This window comes from Scyliorhinus canicula, chromosome 17 (genome assembly GCF_902713615.1).
Source record: "Scyliorhinus canicula chromosome 17, sScyCan1.1, whole genome shotgun sequence".
Taxonomy (NCBI): domain Eukaryota; kingdom Metazoa; phylum Chordata; class Chondrichthyes; order Carcharhiniformes; family Scyliorhinidae; genus Scyliorhinus; species Scyliorhinus canicula.
This window is the reverse complement of record NC_052162.1, coordinates 43,841,963-43,862,876: the sequence shown is the minus strand read 5'-3', so window position 1 is coordinate 43,862,876 and position 20,914 is coordinate 43,841,963. Positions and strand designations below refer to the sequence as shown.

Genomic DNA, 20,914 nt, shown 5'->3' with positions numbered 1-20,914 from the left:
TATTAATAAAATCCATATCATCCCAGTTTGGAGCATAAATAATAAACAGAAAAACCGAGGTGCCCACCAAAGAGCCACAGATAATTTATTACGATACCTGCCCAGACCCCAACAGTGGCTAGGATACTTGGCCGAAACCCCAATATTTTAGTTTATTTTGTAAGACTCTGAGAAAAGAATACGCAACTCCAGGAGTGACTGTATGAAAAAAAATAGGGATTTGGTATTTGAAAACAAAACTTTATTATGAATGCAATATTACACTCTTTAATTTCACAACTGAAAAGAATAGTATCCAATTAATCCTTAAACAAATCTACTCAATTCCCCAATAAACAGCAAGAAAAGAAATATACAGCTTTTAATCCACTTTTAAAATCAGTTTGGCAGAGAGCAATACTTGCTTCACAGAACAGATTTTGGCTGCTATTAGAACCCCTTCAAACTCTGGCTGAATGTTTTCAAATAGCTGTTTCAGCTTCTTCTTTGTCTTCAGACAAGACTGTCTGCTTTAACTATTATTACTATTTTTTTTTAACATATGCTACTTGGAGAGGAAACTGCCTTCACTTGCGGTCAAAACCAGGGTTGCCAGGTCAGACTGCAACTCTCTCCAAATGCTTTCTCAAAAATGTCTCTCTAAATCTCTTAGCTCCATCCAGCAAAGACAGCGGGCTGGATTGTCCACCCTGACACCGAAATCGCAGCCGGCACCGGGGTGAGAATCCATTTCCCCGCATGGAGTCAGGACCGGCGCTGTTTCCCCGATTCTCCGGGCCCCGAAAAGCGCTGCTCTCCGGGTATGCCGTGTTGTATACCACCTACCTACGCCAAATGCTGGAAGCCCGCCCCACCATTCTCCGGCCCCGACCGGCCGAAGTCCCGGCATGGATCTAACGCAGTCCTGCCGGTCGGGATACTAGCGTGGCGGCTTTGGACTCAGTCCGCAGCTGCCCTGGTTGACGGTGGGCTGATCGGAGGGCGGGGGCCTTATATGCGGCCGGGCAATCTTTGGTCGGGCAGTCCGGGTTGGGCGCGCAACCGATTAGGGGCACTATGTTTAAAGCCCAGCTCCGCGGTCTAAGTCTGCCATGGAGAATGGCTTGGCCGCTGGAAGCCTCCGCCCTGCGCATGAGCAGCCTCTGACCTGGAAGTGCGGGGGGCCATATCTGCAGCAAAAGCTGTTAATTTCACATTGGTTCACTGCTAGCCCCCTGCAGGGCTAGGAATATGTGGCTCTTTTACGCCAGATTTTCTGATTAGCCCAGACTGAAAAACACATCCCTCTGGTCAATTTCACCTTCTGGCTGCTAAAAGCTCCCAGGCCCTGCAAAACAAGATTATTTTTAAAAACATGACCACTTCAGTCAAACACACTCTACCTCAGGTTTTTAACCCTTTGCCCAATACCTATAATCCTAAAATCCTCCATTCGTCACAACTAACATATCTACCAGTGGGGTCAGCCGAGATCTTACTGGCAGAAAACTGAACCATTTTATTGGTTAATATTGTCGCACTTTGGGCCATACCGTCAAAACCCAAATGAAAATGTGTCCCATCCACCTCTTCTGCAACCCTGTCTGGTCTCTACCTGTAAATGACTCTCTTGCAGAAACACCAAGTCAGAATTTAAACTCGGGCAAATAGCCTTGATCTTTTCACTGGGCCATTCAACCTCCTGACATTCTAGGTGACCAAACAAATTGGGAGACTCCCACAACACCCCCTCCCCTCAATCCGGAGTCGGCCATTTCCAGCAAGAGGGATTAACCAACAGATATATAGATGGTACAACATCCAGGCCCACCCAAGATGGCTGCCAAACCCACTCACAGGACTAAACAAAGAAAAAACCTGCAGTCACCGTTAGCAAACCACCCCCACCCTTCCCCCCTCATCCTTGCCCTCAGTCACTGCTGCACCCAAATACTCATACATATATTAGCAAGACGAACATTAGCAACTAAAACCTACTTCTGATAAACCTAAACAAAACAAAAACACTAAGCTCATTATCCAAAACAGAAGTACTATAATGAGCTGGAGTCAACCCCGCAACACTGTTCCCGTTAGCTAACTCTTCTGTTAGCAGGGGGGCTGCCACCTAGAGTGAAGAAAAATGATGTCAAAAAAAAAAGCAACGTATAAAATCCCTTAAAATATTGTACCCCAACAGGGAGCTATATGTTTTCATGAAATTTACAACCTCACATAAAACTAAACCTGAGCCCAACCTGTAAAAAAAATTCAACTGCAACAAGAACAGGAAAATCCAAACATGCAGATGGAACCTCAGCAAGTCAACAATTCAACATGCCCATCCCTGACCTAAAAGACTCAATCATGTTTCTTTACAAAGGAATCTGCCTCGTCCAGCATATCAAAATAATAGTCCTTTCCTTCGAAGGTTAATCTTAGCCACGCCGGATACAGTACCCCAAACTGGACTCCACTTTTGTACAAGGTGGCCTTGGCTTTGTTGAACGCAGCCCTCTTCTTCACCAGCTCCACTCCCATGTTCCGGTAAAACCAGATGACGTTGCAATGTTCCCTTGCCCATCTCAGCCTATCCCATTAAATATGTGGGTTTTCGAATAAAAATACCCCCGCAACTAAAAGAAAAAGACTAAAAGTGCAGTACTCCAGCGGGAGCTGCCTCGGGCACATCTTCCCCCTACAGAATGCCACAGGAAGTCCATCAGTATTATTATTTGATGTTTAAGGAGTTCATATTTGTATCAAACTTGAAATTATCAGGTCACGGTGATACCCAATAAGAGGGGTGCAGGTTTGGGGTCCCAATTTCACTGGGAGAAATTTGGAAAGATAGTTGTCTCTGAGCTCCAGTTGTTCACCTCCAAGCAGCTGATCAGTGCAGCAGGAAGAGCTGTGGAACAGGTCATTCACCTGCATTCTCAGCTGCAGTTAGCATGTGGTAGAAGGAGATCAGGGACGAGGCAGAAAACAAAGGAAATGGTACTCCCCCTGAGAAAACCGTATATTAAAAATTAGCAGCTGATGTCTTGGCATGATACTGAGTGATACTTGAAAAGGAACTTTTATCCCATCAGAAAGATAAAATGCTGCAAATGCTGGAATGCTGAAATAAAAATAGAAAATGCTGGAAATCCTTAGCAGCTCAGACAACATCCATGGGTAGAAATTTCAGATCAAGATGACCCTTCATTGGAACAAATGATCTGAAGGACGGCACGGTAGCACAGTGGTTAGCACTGCTGCTTCATAGCGTGAGGGTCCCAGGTTCGATTCCCAGCTTGGGTCACTGTCAATGAGGAGTTTGCACGTTCTCCCTGTGTCTGCGAGGGTTTCCTCCAGTGCATTACATCCTTCCTATAATGTGGTGATCATGGGCGGGATTCTCCCCTACCCGGCGTGACGGAGGGTCCCGGCGTAGGGGAGTGGTGCCAACCACTCAGGGGTCGGGCCTCCCCAAAGGTGGGGAATTCTCCCCACCTCTGGGGGCCAGCCCCGCGCCGGAGCGGTTGGCACCAGAAGACTGGCGCAAAAAACCGGCGCCCCCGGCAGCGGGGCTGGCCGAAAGGCTTTCGCCGGTCGGCGCATGCGCCGGCAGTGACGTCAACGGCCAGCTGCCGCTGACGTCACCACCGGTGCATGCGCGATGTGGGTTTCTCTTCCGCTTCCGCCATGGCGGAGGCCGTGGCGGCCGCGGAAGGAGAAAGAGTGCACCCAGGGCACTGGCCCGGAGTCTGAGCGGGGGGGGCCCCGATCGCGGGCCAGGCCACCGTGGGGGCAACCCCCCGGGGTTCGATCGCCCCCCCCACCCCCCCCCAGGACCCCGGGGCCCGCTCGCGCCGCTGATCCCGCCGCTACAGAGGTGGTTCAAACCTCAGCGGCGGGAGAGGCCTCCCAGCGGCAGGAATTTGGCCCATCCGGGCCGGAGAATCACCGCAGGGGCCTCGCTAATCAGGGTGGCGGGATTCCCACCACCGCCACTTCCCGGGTGGCGGAGAATCTCTGCCACGGCGGGGGCGGGATTTTCGGCGGCCCCAGGCGATTCTCCGACCCTGCTGGGGGTCGGAGAATTTTGCCCCAGAATTGCACACAGTACTCCAGCTATGGCCTCCCCAGAGTTCTATACAGCTTCATCATGACCTCCCTGCCTTCGTAATCTATGCCCCGATTGATAAAAGCAAGTGGTCCATTTGCCCTTTTCACCACCCTATTAATCTGCACCTCTGCCTTCAGAGATCTAGGGACAAACACACCAAAGTCCCTTTGTTCTTCAAGGGCATTAAGCCTCTGATCTCCAGGTAAACATTCTCTAAGGCGGCTTTCAGGACGCGCGAGAACGCAGAATCGCCGAGCAGAAACTTGTAGCCAAGTTCCGCACACATCAGTACGGCCTCAACCAGGACCTTGGATTCATGTCGTATTACATTCACCCCCCCACCATCTGGCCTGGGCTTGCGAAATCCTACCAACTGTCCTGGCTGGAGACAATTCACATCTCTTTAACATGGGGTTACCCCTATCTCTGGCTCTGTAAAGACTTAATTACCTGCAAATGCTCACATTCAAAGCATTGTCTTACATCTTTGACTTTGTCTATATGTTTCTGGAACCTACCTCTTCATTCACCTGAGGTAGGAACAGTGCTCCGAAAGCTAGTGATTTGAAACAAACCTGTTGAACTTTAACCTGGTGTTGTAAGACTTCTTACTGAGCTCACCCCAGTCCAAAGCCGGCATCTCCACATCATGGCCAAAAGCTCTCAGAGGTGGGGTGTCCTGATTCAGAAGGGCTGGCGTCCCTATTAACAACTGCTAAAAGACTGGTGGTGGGGAGGAATCTGGAATCCTGTATAATTCAGCCTATTAACTATGTTTCTCTCCACAGATGCTGACTGACCTGCTGAGCATGTCCAGAATTTTCTGGTTTTATATTTCGTATGCCAGGTCTGTGACTAATCATCTTTAGCAATGGGAATCTCCAAGCTGAGTTTAATATCATGGGCTAGGGAGAAGATGTGGAGAACCAGCAGACAAAGGAGGGGCCACCATCACACTGAACAGAACGGACTACTACAAAGAAGTGTACCGACAACTCAACAACCAGGAACACGACAGACAGTTACCCGCAGACCTGACCAAGGAACACACCCGCCAACTCAACCGACTGATCAAGACCTTGGATCCAGGCCTTCAGAGCACCCTACATGCTCTCATCCCACGTACTCCCTGGGTTGGAGATCTCTACTGCCTCCTGAAAATACACAAGGCCAACACACCAGGCTGTCCTATCGTATCAGGCAATGTGACCCTGTGTGAGAACCTCTCTGGCTACATCGAGGGCAGCTTGAAACCCATCGTACAAGGAACGCCCAGCTCCTGTCGCGACACAACGGGCTTCCTACAGAAACTCAGCACCCATAGACCAGTTGAACCAGGAACATTCCTCGTCCCAATGGACATCTCGGCACTCTACACCAGCATCCCCCATGACGACGGCATTGCCGCAACAGCCTCAGTACTAACACCAACAACTGCCAATCGCCGTACGCAATTTTGCAACTCATCCACTTCATTCTGGATCACAACATCTTCACCTTCGACAACAAGTTCTTCAACCAGAAGCACTGAACACGCAGAGGGACCAGATTCGCACCTCAATATGCTAGCATCTTCATGCACAAATTTGAAAAACACCTCCTCACCAAAGATGCGCAGGTTAGGTGGATTGGCCGTGCTAAAATTGTGCCTTAGTGTCCAAAGATGTGCAGGTTAGGTGGGGTTGTAGGGATCAGGTGGGGGAGTGGGCCTAAGTCGGGTGCTCTTTCAGAGGGTTAGTGCAGACTTGAAGGGCCGAATGGCCTTCTTCTGCACTGTAGCGATTCTATGCTTCCGTCACTTGCTACCTCGGCATATACAAGAAGAATGGAACTTTGGACAAAGTAATACTGCAATCATACTAAAGGAAGTTTAATTTCCTGAAAGGGGAAGAGTAAGGAAAAAGGGATAAAAATGGGAACCTTGCCCCTTTAAAAAAAGAGGCAGGAAATGAAACTGAATATGCAACCACAGCACATACACATGTGGTGTCAACTTGCAATTGTTGCCAACCTAGCTGCACTCAATCCTAAATTTGTGAGAACATTGTTATTAACTGTTCCAGAAATTGGCAACATCCCAACACGCAATTCTTTCCTGTTAAACGCACAACAAAGTGGCGACTTTCCTTTAATTTAAAGAGGCATTTTCTGAACAAAAGAGTGAGGCAAACTTTTTTTATTGGAAAGAGGATGAATCAGAATGATTTGTGGTACAATAATATTAAACAGAAAAATCATAGGGTTGGAAATTCGAAGACTGATTGGGGGGGGGGTGGGATTGGAAGCGGGGACTAAAAAATTTCTGCCACAGGCCGGTGTGCCCGCTTTCCAGCATGGGTGGCTGAGACATTTTCCAAAAGGCAAGGTCGAGGATGAAGCAGCACTGGCAGTGTCTAGCCAGTGAGAAGAGGTGGGATCGTTGCAGCCGGTAGACAAGCTGATGTGACCATCAGCTCGAGACACGATAGGAAGTAAACTATGGTTTTAATAGACTTACAACTGAGCCTGCCTGCGACCAGAAGAACTGAGGGCAGGCTCACAAGGCTGCAGTACTTTATACTACCAGTAGTGGGAGGGGCCATGGGCGGAGCCATGGGCGGAGCCGAGGGTGGAGCCCTGTACAAGCTCCTCATCTCCCCCTGTGGGCAGAGCCACGCAACGGCTCACAGACAGAGCCCACAAGGGCACAATGCTATACAGTGTGAATTGCATTAAGTACATTCACCACACAAGCCAACTCTCCAGCGGGCTTTTTAAACACCCTGCCTCTGTAGACAAGAGTTTTAAATGGCTACAGCTGTGGCTGAATACTGCCCTGTGGAAGGGTTCTATCTGGCCTCTGCGGACAGTTTGATATTTAACAGTTTTGCAACTTGAGGTGCCCCCTCTTCCTCTCTCACTCCCCCTTACCTTCAATTGGCTCTCCAGCTTTAGGAGCTTTCCCATTTGCCTTAATTGAATGGCATGCCATCTTCTCGCCACTAATTGGCCTTTTGTATGAAAACTCACGAGTGCGGGTGGGTGCGGGGTCCAAATCTGATGTGGTGTGGACTCAGGGCTCAGAAATGGTTCCAAACGTAGATCAAAAATCCAGCTCATAGTTTCCAAATAACCACCAGACAAAAAGATGTCTGCCAAATGCATTTTTAATGAAAACATCAATATTTCTTCTAAACATTCATAAAAGAATATTAGAAGCACTATTTCATGGCATCTATTCAGACCACAGTGCCTTGTGAACAAAATATGTGAACCAGTTCTCTTCTCACTTTTGTTTGAACACACATTTTAAGTTAAAAGAGAAAACTATCAGGCCTTTTGGCTAAGATCAAGTGTAGTAGCCTTTTGGCTCAGATCTGGGGCGGCATTCTCCCCTACCCAGCGTGACGGAGGGTCCTGGAGTAGGGGAGTGGCGCCAACCACTCAGGGGTCGCGCCTCCCCAAAGGTAGGGAATTCTCCACACCTTTGGGAGCCAGTCCCACGGCGGAGCAGTTGCCACCAGAAGACCGGCGCCAACACCCGGCACCCCCGGCAGCGGGGCTGGCCGAAAGGCTTTCGCCGGTCCGCGCATGCGCCGACAGTGACGTCAGCGGCAGCTGGCCACTGACATCACTGCTGGCGCATGCGCGATGTGGGGTTCTCTTCCGCTTCCGCCATGGCGGAGGCCGTGGCGGACGCGGAAGTAACTAGTGCAGCCAGGGCACTGGCCCGGACTCTGAGGGGGGGGCCCCGATTGCGGGCCAGGCGACCGTGGCGGCACCCCCCAGGGTTCGATCGCCCCCCGCCCCCCCAGGACCCCGGGGGCCTGCTCGCGCTGCTGAGCCCGCCGTTCCAGAGGTGGTTTAAACCTCGGCGGTGGGAGAGGCCTCCCAGCGGCGGGACTTCGGCCCATTCGGGCCGGAGAATCGCCGCAGGGGCCTCTCCGATCGGGGTGGCGAGATTCCTGCCCCCGCCACTTCCCGAGTGGCGGAGAATCTCTGCCACGGCGGGGACGGGATTTTAGGCACCCCCAGGCGATTCTCCGACCCTACTGGGGGTCGGAGAATTCCGCCCCTGATATGTCTCTCTTGTGGGGACCATGAATTGGATTCAATTTGAATTGGTTTTTGGAGCAGGCAAGGAGCTGGATTAGGGCTTTGCCCCTGACCCACACTCTGAGTCCTGACTTTGCAACTCAGAAAAAGTCATTAGAAAAAAGAGAAAACTATACAAATCAGGCTAGACCAGTATCTGGAGGTCACAGGGACTCCCCTAGGATTTGCAGTGAAATTTTGACAAAAGAACTCAAGGAAAAATCTTTTTATTTTTTCAGGTGCCAACAGACTTTGTGGCGTTTTTCTGGTATTTTGTATTTCAGATTTTCTGTCTAAGTTATTACGATCAGAACAGTAACAACCTTTTGCAGAAGAATAAATGAAGAAAGCTGCTTGTATTATTTGCAGGGCTGGTGCAATTTGTGACTTCCTTCATGCTGAAACAAGTTAGATTTGCTGGGTGCTTGTACTTCATTCCTGCATTACCCTGCACTCCTTGCAAAGTTTTTACTGGATATCATTTACACTTCAACCAAAGCACCTGGCAGGAACTATTCCTGAGCTCTGATAAGACTCTTTTTTCAGAGGAACAATTACCAGATTCATAAGGTGAAAATGACAGGTGGGGGAAGGGGATAAGGACTGCAAAACGTGTGCTCTTCATGGAGAGTGGCACTTATTTTGAATTGCAAAAAAGATGCATCGGATACAAGTTTCGACCCAGTCATTAAATTCCAAAGGAATTTCCCATTCTCTTCCATCCTGTGAAATTGGAATGAGTTAAACCTCTTCCCAGACATTTATATAGTGTTCTGAATTCAAATAGACCAAATTCTTTTCCTGCTCACTGACGCTGTGGAAATGGTAATCAAACTGTTCTACAAAATATTACCCTGACACACAATTATCACTCAATTATTCAGATTTAAAGTCACAGTTGATGACATTTGATGATATCTTCAGCAGCACCAGTTAGGAGATCAATCGATATTATATTTTTGAAAACTATTTTTTTCTTAACTTTTCTTTCATTTTCCCTTCCAATCATGTTGTAGCAACTTTAAAAATCCAAATTTGGCATCATGAAACCATTATTTCTCAATTTATTTTGTCTTGTACTTTTTCAACATTGCCCTTGTCCTGTATTAAGGGGCTTGATCATTCACCTGGGCTTTGAAATGCAAAAATAAATCATTTTTCCCTCATTTAAGTATATGTGTATCTTTACCATGAGTCTCTGTGAATGATTAACATGGACTGGAAACAAAAATTTGACTTTTACTGTAACTCATTTTATATTAATCTGAATTAAATTATTAGTAGTAAAATATTCATTGAGTATGTTCAGAACCAAGTTCGCAGCAATGTTATAATCAAGTGACTGAGTTCCATGATTTGATTTTCAATACTTTGTTCAAAGAATATCCATGCATTGCATTCAAGAATGTAATAAATTAAAAATCCTTACCTATACCTTGAAGGAAACAAAATCACAGTTCTTTGTTTAACTCCAGTCTGCGTGTGAAACAGTTGAAGTTCAAATCAATTTCCATTTCACAAATCAATTGTCTCCTCTCTGTCTCTGCTGCTTTAAGCTAATATCGTTTTAATACAGACATCCAGCTCAGAACTCTGCCTCTGGGGTTACATCTGGCGTACGTCGCCAGATCCAGACTGCTGAAATTTCTCTCTTTCTGCTGCTCACAGACACTAGTTCTGTTTGAATATTTCTTCCTTACTGGCTGTATGGGAGCTTGCATTTTAAATCAGTTTCCTAACATGGCTTTGTAAAGTTTCCTCTGCGGTCCTAGTGCCAGCAAGTTCTGGTCTGATTTCTAATGCAGTGCAACGCCAAGACAGACATGTTACTATATACTGTTTCACGTGACATATTTTGATGTGCACTGTATGTTTGAACAGTGTCTTTAAGACATTTTACTTCATTAAAGGCACCATATGAATGCAAGTCGTGTGATATGGGCGGCACAGTGACACAGTGGTTAGCACTGTTGCTTCACAGCGCGAGGGTCCCAGGTTAGATTCCCGGCTTGGGTCACTGTCTGTGCGGAGTCTGCACGTTCCCCCTGTGTCTGCGTGGGTTTCCTCCGGGTGCTCCGGTTTCTTCCCGCAAGTTCCGAAAGACGTGTTGTTAGATAATTTGAACATTCTGAATTCTCCCTCTGTGTACCCGAACAGGCGCTGGAATGTGGCGACTAGGGGCTTTTCACAGTAACTTCATTGCAGTGTTAATGTAAGCCGACTTGTGGGAATAAAAAATATTATTATATGTAGCATTTAAATAGATTTTGATACATGTATTGATTTTTTATTGTTTTATATTCCTGTAAGTCAAAGTAGGCTTCAAATAACTCTTTAAAAATTACATTTTACCCTTCAAAGTACTGGCACTTATTTCCCTGTTGAAAGTTCTCTGCCAATCTTGAGAGCTATCTGAGGCTCTTCATACTCTTTCTATTCTGGAGTTACGTTAGTGCTTTGTGAAAAGTGCAAACAACTCTGACCTCTTGGTTGAAATTCAGGTTAAATGAAGTGGCGGAGAGATGGATACACTAAGAAATTGGTGAACAGGACTTAAGGCACACTGAAGATTGGAGATGCCACTGGAAGCTGAAAAGCAATTCTATTTTTTAGTTCAACCAGAATAGGACAGTAACTTAAGCCAGGACAGTTGTTGAGATAAATTTTCTAGCTTTTCAATAGATTTCTATTTCTGCCACAGTCTGTCCACTTTTGGCACTGTTACAATACAGATATATGATTCTTGGCTTGCAAGCCATGGAGTTCTGATGATAGTGTAACCATTTCAACTAAATCATGTGTCGATATAAATTGACACAGACAATGGTTAATTTGACAGGTGAAATGTTGCCAGTCTTTGTTTTATACAAATACAGGGAAATAAATAGAAACATTGCTACAAATACCCATATATATGTTTTACACAAACACATATGGATAAAAGTACAACAGTGACAACTTATATTTATATGTTGCTCCTGAAGTAATAGAGCACATTACAAGGGGAGGGGTATAATCTGAATGGGGAAAGAATACAAAGGAGGAAGGCCTAAGACTTTGGGGAATACCAATTTTAGGATGTTTATCAAGGCAGAGGGGGAGCAGTAAAGATGTTTTTGAAGGCAGGAGATAATAAAGCATAAACATTTTTGCAAAGGTGGGATATCTCAGTTCTGGCAAATTGCCTTGTATCTTGGAAATGTCTGAATAACTTCCGCATTAAGCGATTTTAAAATAAGAACTGCTGATGCATCTGTCATGTAATGTCCTGGCCTGGTGATAACATGCATATTATATCACTGTCTAAAGCCAAGCACTGAACTGGGGTGAGGGAAAACTGTTCACTCGGTTTGAAGAGTTTAGCTTTTCACCCGTGACGTGCAGTCTCCCAGGGGTGATTGATATTATAAGGATGAGCCCCCAGAGGGTGCTGAACTAAATCTAATTTCTGTCCTACTTAACCCTTTAATCAGAGGGATGTGGACGGAAGCATTGAGTGAGGGAATGGGTACAGCCCATTCCTTTCACAGGGTAGCACTTGGATGCACCTATTGACTCTATTTTGCCGTCTGAAAAGTGTTTTTGTGCAGTGAAGTCTGACCGAATAAAGCAGCATTTCAGTTTAAAATGGCCTAATTCATTGAGGAATGGAGAGGAATTTTTGAGTATGGCAGGAATGAAAATGTTTGGAACATTATGACACAGGGCTCAAAGAAGAGATTGGCCTGGAAAGAGTGACAGCTCCTTTTTCATTCCTCTTGTCATTTGTTCTTCTTAAGAATCAGCCCTCCTCGTGCTATTGTGAGGCTAGACAAAACCCCATCGGTCACTCTTAGTTTCAGGATTAAAGTTCTTTTATCCTTTGGGCAAAACCATATTCCGATGTGTTCTGTGTTCCTATGTATGCAGATATGGTTACCATCAGGTGCAGCTAGACAACTAACCACTAGCTGTTGAATCATTTTCTAACTTCAGATTGACAATGATTTTATCATCTATAGATCAGCATTAAAAGGTTTTCTCTAACGTGCCTTTCAGCTGCAGTGCCGCACCCTGTCTGGATACCTTTTTTGTTTGATCCAATCTGCTCCCAGGGGAAAACTGAAATATTGAAAATGGTTTTGTTATTAGCTAACACACCTGGCTGAAAGCATTCCCCTCCCGTGTTAAAGGACAAAAGCAGTAAATTCACTCCAATCTGGTATGCTACAACTTTTGTGCAGCCCTATATTGTCACTGCACAGCTTTACTGTATCACATTTCCTTTATATGCAAAATAACCATTGTGACTGGCTGTCCCTTGATTCTAGGATGACGTCTATAACTCAAGGACATGGGTTTCTGTCACAGGTCTTGGTATGATCTTGGTCAAGATCAATAACTTTTTTCTTGAAAATAGAAGAAATCCAAGTTATTTACTGATAGAATGAAGCCACAAGATTCCATGGTTTAAAAATAATAATTTTTCCTGTACAAGAGTCAAACAAAGCATGCACTAAATATTATTTTGGGTAGTCGCCTATATGCTAAAACCCAGAATTAACAGAAGTTAAACTTGAATTAATAGGCAAATTGCAGTCAATTATAAGCTATAACTACAACTAATATGGACATTACGAGTTGGCTCAGCATCCACTCAGCATGTACATCATCAATCTCAGTCACAAAGTCCTTCAGATTTCTGTTTCCTCATGAATTTCAGCTCCTCTTCTAGGATCTAGCCTGATCCCCATTCAACAGCAGTGCACAACAAACCCAAGTTCCACAAGCACAGTCCTCAACAAAGAAGAAGGAACTGAAGGCACTGTTATTGAAACTTACAGGATACTGCAAGGCCTGAATAGAGTGGATGTGGAGAGGATGTTTCCACTTGTTGGAAAAACTAGAACCAGAGGGCACAATCTCAGACTAAAGTGATGATCCTTTAAAACAGAGATGAGGAGGAATTTCTTCAACCAGAGGGTGGTGAATCTGTGGAACTCTTTGTCACAGAAGGCTGTGGAGGCCAAATTACTGAGTGCCTTTAAGACAGAGATAGATAGGTTCTTGATTAATAAAGGAATCAAGGGGAGAAGGCAAGAGAATGGGGATGAGAAAAATATCAGCCATAATTGAATGGCGGAGCAGACCTGATGGGCCGAGTAGCCTAATTCTGCTCCTATGTCTTATGGTCTAACAACAGAACCTCTTCAACTCTATTTACAAGGGTCTGGATGATAGAGATCCACCAATGTTATCTTCATAACAGAAACAGCCACAGCAACTGTTTTGCCTATTCTCAACTTCCTGATCTATATTCTTCAGCCTGCCTGTACTGCACCACTGGGATCATCAACTGGAATTTCCAGTTCCATTGTGGTGAGACCGGCCACAGAAGCTTCAGCGGCCCATCTAAAAACCCACTGACTTTCGGTGGGACTGGATGATCCTGGCAGCGGGTGGGAACAGAAATTCCAGCCTGTAGTTTCCTCTGAAACTGAAAGGGTCAGTTTCTTTTCAGTTTACTCTTCAATCCGGATCTGTTTCAGAAAATACAAGTTTCAAAACTACAGATTCCATCATCCCTTTGTCTTAACAACAATTTTGAAGTATAGCAAGTTCATACCCTAAAGATTTTAACAAATGGTTTATTGCATACATTTTCATATTTCCAATTACATGGATGGGAGTCTCCGATAGTGGGACAAATGGTTTATTGCACACCCTTTCATATTTCCAATTACGAGGATGGGATTCTCCGATAGTGGGACTAAGTGTTGACGCTGTCGTAAACACTGGAGCGTTTTATGACGGCGTCAGTGGGCCGCTAGGAGCATCGATCCTGTGCCGCACAAGGACTGACCTCATTAACACTACACCCCTGTATGCTTCATCCGATGCTGGTGCTTATGTAGTTACATTGTATACCTTGTGTTGCCCTATTATGTATTTTCTTTTATTCCCTTTCTTTTCCCATGTACTTAATGATCTGTTGAGCTGCTCGCAGAAAAATACTTTTCACTTTACCTCGGTACACGTGACAATAAACAAATCCAATCCAATCCAAGGGGCCAGCACGGGAGCATGGGTGGAGGGGCCCCAGACCGGCATTGGCTACACGGGCCGCGTCATTGACGCGGCGCTGAGTCGCTCAATTTGCGCGAGTGGTGCTCACTGCCGACGAACGCAAGATGGTTGCCGCCCGCCGTGCTGCCCCGAGGTTTAAGGACTACGACCTGGACACACTCCTGGACACGGTGTAGGAGAGGAGGACGGTCCTGTGCCCCAGATGGGGCCACCACAACCCAGCACCGTCCAGCGTATGTGGAGGGAGGTGGGTCAGGCCATCAGCGCCGTGGGGCATACCCCACGGACCAGCGAACAGTGACGCAAAAAGCTGCCCGCCCTAACGAGGGCAGCCAGGTGAGTACACAGCAGCATGCCCCTGGCACCACCCCCCTACCCCCTACACATGTGAAAGGCTCTCCCCTCCCAGGAGGATGGCACAACCCCCTCCCTGACCCACATGGGCTGCATGCATCCATGGCAGCCGCATTGGCCAGGTGCCCCGTGCTCCTATGCCATCATGTACCCAACAGCTGCACTGCATGCGTCAGACTGTCTAAGACTGAGGTTTGTCGTTCCCCCCACCCCCCCCTAGGATAAGAGTGCCCGCAACCACAGGGAGTGGGGAACAACCAGAGGGTTCCACCCATACTGCACCCCCTCTCCGTCCATGAGCAGAGGGCACTGGTCCTCGCAGGCGGAGCCGAGGAGCGGGAGGTTGCTAGGTCGGAGGCGCACCACCAAGTGAGCTCCCCTGCCTGACTCCACCCCCTCACCCCAGCCCCCCACTCCATCCACTCACCCCAGCCCCCCATTAAACCCTCTCACCCCAGCCCCCCACTCCACTCCCTCACCCCAGCCCCCCACTCCACCCTCTCACTCCAGCCCACCACTCCACCCCCTCACCCCAGCCCCCCACCCTATCCCCTCACCCCAGCCCCCCACTCCACCCCCTCACCCCAGCCCCCCACTCTATCCCCTCACCCCAGCCCCCCACTCCCCCTCACCCCAGCCCCCCCACTCCACCCCCTCACCCCAGCCCCCCACTCTATCCCCTCACCTCAGCCCCCCACTCCACCCTCTCACCCCAGCCCCCCACTCCACCCCCTCACCCCAGCCCCCCACTCCCCCCTCACCCCAGCCCCCCCCCACTCCACCCCCTCACCCCAGCCCCCCACTCCATCCACTCACCCCAGCCCCCCACTAAACCATCTCACCCCAGCCCCCCACTCCACTCCCTCACCCCAGCCCCCCACTCCACCCTCTCACTCCAGCCCCCCACTCCACCCCCTCACCCCAGCCCCCCACTCCCCCCTCACCCCTGCCCCCCCCACTCCACCCCTTCACCCCAGCCCCCCACTCCATCCACTCACCCCAGCCCCCCACTCCACCCCCTCACCCCAGCCCCCCACTCCATCCACTCACCCCAGCCCCCCACTAAACCATCTCACCCCAGACCCCCACTCCTCACCCTCACCCCAGCCCCCCACTCCACCCCCTCACCCCAGCCCCCCACTCCATCCACTCACCCCAGCCCCCCACTCTACCCCCTCACCCCAGCCCCCCACTAAACCATCTCACCCCAGCCCCCCACTAAACCCTCTCACCCCAGCCCCCCACTCCACTCCCTCGCCCCAGCCCCCCCACTCCACCCTCTCACTCCAGCCCCCCACTCCACCCTCTCACTCCAGCCCCCCACTTCACCCCCTCACCCCAGCCCCCCACTCCCCCCTCACCCCAGCCCCCCCACTCTATCCCCTCACCCCAGCCCCCCACTAAACCCTCTCACCCCAGCCCCCCACTCCACCCTCTCACTCCAGCCCCCCACTCCACCCCCTCACCCCAGAACCCCCACTCCATCCCTTCACCCCAGCCCCCTACACTACCCCCTCACCCCAGCCCCCCACTCCACCCCCTCACCCCAGCCCCCCACTCCACCCTCTCACTCCAGCCCCCCACTCCACCCCCTCACCCCAGCCCCCCACTCCACCCCCTCACCCCAGCCCCCCCTCTCTATCCCCTCACCCCAGCCCCCCACTAAACCCTCTCACCCCAGCCCCCACACCACTCCCTCACCCCAGCCCCCCACTCCACCCTCTCACTCCAGCCCCCCACTCCACCCTCTCACTCCAGCCCCCCACTCCACCCCCTCACCCCAGCCCCCCCACTCCACCCCCTCACCCCAGCCCCCTACACCACCCCCTCACCCCAGCCGCCCACCCCACCCCCTCACCTCAGCCCCCCACTCCACCCTCTCACCCCAGTCCCCCACTCCACCCTCTCACTCCAGCCCCCCACTCCCCCTCACCCCAGCCCCCCCACTCCACCCTCTCACTCCAGCCCCCCACTCCAACCCTCACCCCAGCCCCCCCCACTCCACCCCCTCACCCCAGCCCCCTACACCACCCCCTCACCCCAGCCTCCCACTAAACCCTCTCACCCCAGCCCCTCACTCCCCCCTCACCCCAGCCCCCCACTCCACCCTCACCCCAGCCCCCCACTCCCCCCTCACCCCAGCCCCCCACTCCACTTCTTCACTCCAGCCCCCCACTCCACCACCTCACCCCGTACGCCTGTCTAACAATGCTGTCTTGTGTCTTACAGGACCAGCCGCCGGTCGTCCCGGGCTATCTGGCGTACCACACCCATGGCCAGTGTCAGGTCCAGTCGCCCCCAGGGACGCAGACCATGGCGGGGAGGGCAGCCGTCACAGAATCCCTGCCACCGACACAGACACCCAGGACACTGACACACAGGACACAGACACCCAGGACACAGACACACAGGACACTGACACCCAGGACACAGACACACAGGACACTGACACCCAGGTCACTGACACACAGGACACAGACACCCAGGACACAGACACACAGGACACTGACACCCAGGACACAGACACACAGGACACTGACACCCAGGTCACTGACACACAGGACACAGACACACAGGTCACTGACACACAGGACACAGACACACAGGACACAGACACACAGGACACAGACACCCAGGTCACTGACACACAGGACACAGACACACAGGTCACTGACACACAGGACACGGACACACAGGACACTGACACACAGGACACTGACACCCAGGACACAGACACACAGAGGACGGACACCCAGGGGACGGACACACAGAGGACGGACACCCAGGGGAGGGACACACGGAGGACGGACACACAGAGGACGGACACACAGAGGACGGACACACAGAGGACGGACACACAGAGGACGGACACACAGAGGACGGACACACAGAGGAGGGACACACAGAGGACGGATACACAGAGGACGGATACACAGAGGAGGGACACACAGAGGAGGGACACACAGAGGAGGGACACACAGAGGAGGGACACACAGAGGACGGACACACAGAGCACGGACACACAGGACACACAGGGGACGGACACACAGAGGACGGGACACACAGAGGAGGGACACACAGAGGAGGGACACACAGAGGACGGACACACAGAGGACGGATACACAGAGGACGGACACACAGAGGAGGGACACACAGAGGACGGATACACAGAGGACGGACACACAGAGGACGGACACACAGAGGGATGGACACACAGAGGAGGGACACACAGAGGACGGACACACAGAGGACGGACACACAGAGGGACGGACAGACAGAGGAGGGACACACAGAGGACGGACACACAGAGGGACGGACACACAGAGGGACGGACAGACAGAGGAGGGACACACAGAGGACGGACACACAGAGGACGGACACACAGAGGACGGACACACAGAGGACGGACACACAGAGGGACGGACACACAGAGGGACGGACAGACAGAGGACGGATACACAGAGGACGGACACACAGAGGACGGACACACAGGGGACGGACACACAGAGGACGGACACACAGGGGACGGACACACAGAGGACGGACACACAGGGGACGGACACACAGAGGACGGACACACAGAGGACGGACACACAGAGGAGGGACACACAGAGGAGGGACACACAGAGGGACGGACACACAGAGGGACGGACACACAGAGGAGGGACACACAGAGGAGGGACACACAGAGGGACGGACACACAGAGGACGGACACACAGGGGACGGACACACAGAGGACGGACACACAGAGGAGGGACACACAGAGGAGGGACACACAGAGGACGGACACACAGAGGAGGGACACACAGAGGACGGACACACAGAGGAGGGACACACAGAGGACGGACATACAGAGGACGGACACACAGAGGGACGGACACACAGAGGAGGGACACACAGAGGACGGACACACAGGGGAGGGACACACAGAGGAGGGACACACAGAGGACGGACACACAGAGGAGGGACACACAGAGGACGGACACACAGAGGGACGGACACACAGAGGACGGACACACAGAGGACGGACACACAGAGGGATGGACACACAGAGGAGGGACACACAGAGGACGGACACACAGAGGACGGACACCCAGGGGACGGACACACAGAGGGACGGACACACAGAGGAGGGACACACAGAGGACGGACACACAGAGGACGGACACACAGAGGGATGGACACACAGAGGACGGACACACAGGGGATGGACACACAGAGGACGGACACACAGAGGACGGACACACAGAGGACGGACACACAGAGGACGGACACACAGAGGACGGACACACAGAGGACGGACACACAGAGGGACGGACACACAGAGGGACGGACACACAGAGGGACGGACACACAGGGGACGGACACACAGAGGAGGGACACACAGAGGGACGGACACACAGAGGAGGGACACACAGAGGAGGGACACACAGAGGACGGACACACAGAGGACGGACACACAGAGGACGGACACACAGAGGGACGGACACACAGAGGGACGGACAGACAGGGGACGGACACACAGAGGACGGACACACAGAGGGACGGACACACAGAGGGACGGACACACAGGGGACGGACACACAGAGGACGGACACACAGAGGACGGACACACAGAGGACGGACACACAGAGGACGGACACACAGAGGGACGGACACACAGAGGGACGGACAGACAGAGGACGGACACACAGAGGACGGACACACAGAGGACGGATACACAGAGGAGGGACACACAGAGGACGGACACACAGGGGACGGACACACAGAGGACGGACACACAGAGGACGGATACACAGAGGAGGGACACACAGAGGACGGACACACAGGGGACGGACACACAGAGGACGGACACACAGAGGAGGGACACACAGAGGGACGGACACACAGAGGACGGACACACAGAGGACGGACACACAGAGGACGGACACACAGAGGACGGACACCCAGGGGAGGGACACACGGAGGAGGGACACACAGAGGAGGGACACACAGAGGAGGGACACACAGAGGACGGACACACAGAGGACGGACACACAGAGGGGCGGACACCCAGGACACTGACACACAGAGGACGGACACACAGAGGGATGGACACACAGGACACTGACACACAGAGGACGGACACACAGAGGACGGACACACAGAGGGGCGGACACCCAGGACACTGACACACAGAGGACGGACACACAGAGGACGGACACCCAGGGGAGGGACACACAGAGGACGGACACACAGAGGACGGACACACAGAGCACGGACACACAGGGGACGGACACACAGAGGAGGGACACACAGAGGGACGGACACACAGGGGACGGACACACAGAGGACGGACACACAGAGGACGGACACCCAGGGGAGGGACACACGGAGGACGGACACACAGAGGACGGACACACAGAGGACGGACACACAGAGGACGGACACACAGAGGACGGACACACAGAGGAGGGACACACAGGGGACGGACACACAGAGGACGGACACACAGAGGAGGGACACACAGAGGACGGACACACAGAGGAGGGACACACAGAGGACGGACACACAGAGCACGGACACACAGAGGGGCGGACACCCAGGACACTGACACACAGAGGACGGACAGACCGGACAGTGACACACAGATGGGGGCGACACAGGGACCATCGGGCCAAGGGTCGATGCAGGAGACCCCTGGCTTTGGCTCTGATGATGACGTGGACTTTTTGTCACTGCTGTCTCACACACCCTCCACCATCACAGAGACTCTCACATCAGTTGGGCAATTTAGTGTTGCGGCTTCTAGGACACTCTCTGGTGCGCACAACACAGCCGTACGGTACAGCAGGTGGAGGTAGGAACAGCCGAGGGGCGGACGCCGCCCCCTACCTCGGGTCACGCCGGCGGGACTTCGGCCCACCCGGGCCGCAGTATCGCCGAGAGCCTGGAGAATCGCTCAGCGGACCACCTCAGGCGATTCTCCGGTCCCTGCAGCGCCTTACACGACCACGCCGGTTTTGTTTGTGCGGGGAATAGTGAAACGGCGTCAGACCGGCGTCGCGTGACTTTCCCCCGTGTACGCCGATTCTCCGAACCGCCACGGGCTCGGAGAATCCCGGCCCATATATTGTCCTTGTAAAATTGTAATTTTTAAATTGAAAGGATAAAACATCAACCTCCAGAAAAACAAGCAAAGTTTCTGGATGAGCCTTGTCTTCTTCAGCTTGCCAGTACAGCACCACTGGGATCATCATCTGAGTTCTGATGGCTCTGTGTCATTTTACATGGTTTCAGCTAGTGTCATTCTCGCCAGAGGTTTTGGTTTCCAATCTCAGTTTCAG

The 20,914-nt window shown here is 51.4% G+C and overlaps 1 protein-coding gene across 3 annotated transcripts in view; it reads right to left on the bottom strand.

Annotated features, from left to right (window-relative positions):
- LOC119952334 (serine protease 23-like) overlaps positions 1–9,853 on the bottom strand; it is a 35,443-nt gene extending 25,590 nt beyond the window's left edge. For 2 of the 3 annotated variants that reach the window (XM_038776007.1, XM_038776008.1), the window contains exon 1: positions 9,597–9,853. The gene's annotated coding sequence lies outside the window, so the exon portion shown is untranslated. The remainder of the gene's footprint in view (positions 1–9,596) is intronic. The other variant, XM_038776009.1, reaches the window with a different exon arrangement.
- Between the last annotated feature and the right edge of the window lie 11,061 nt (positions 9,854–20,914).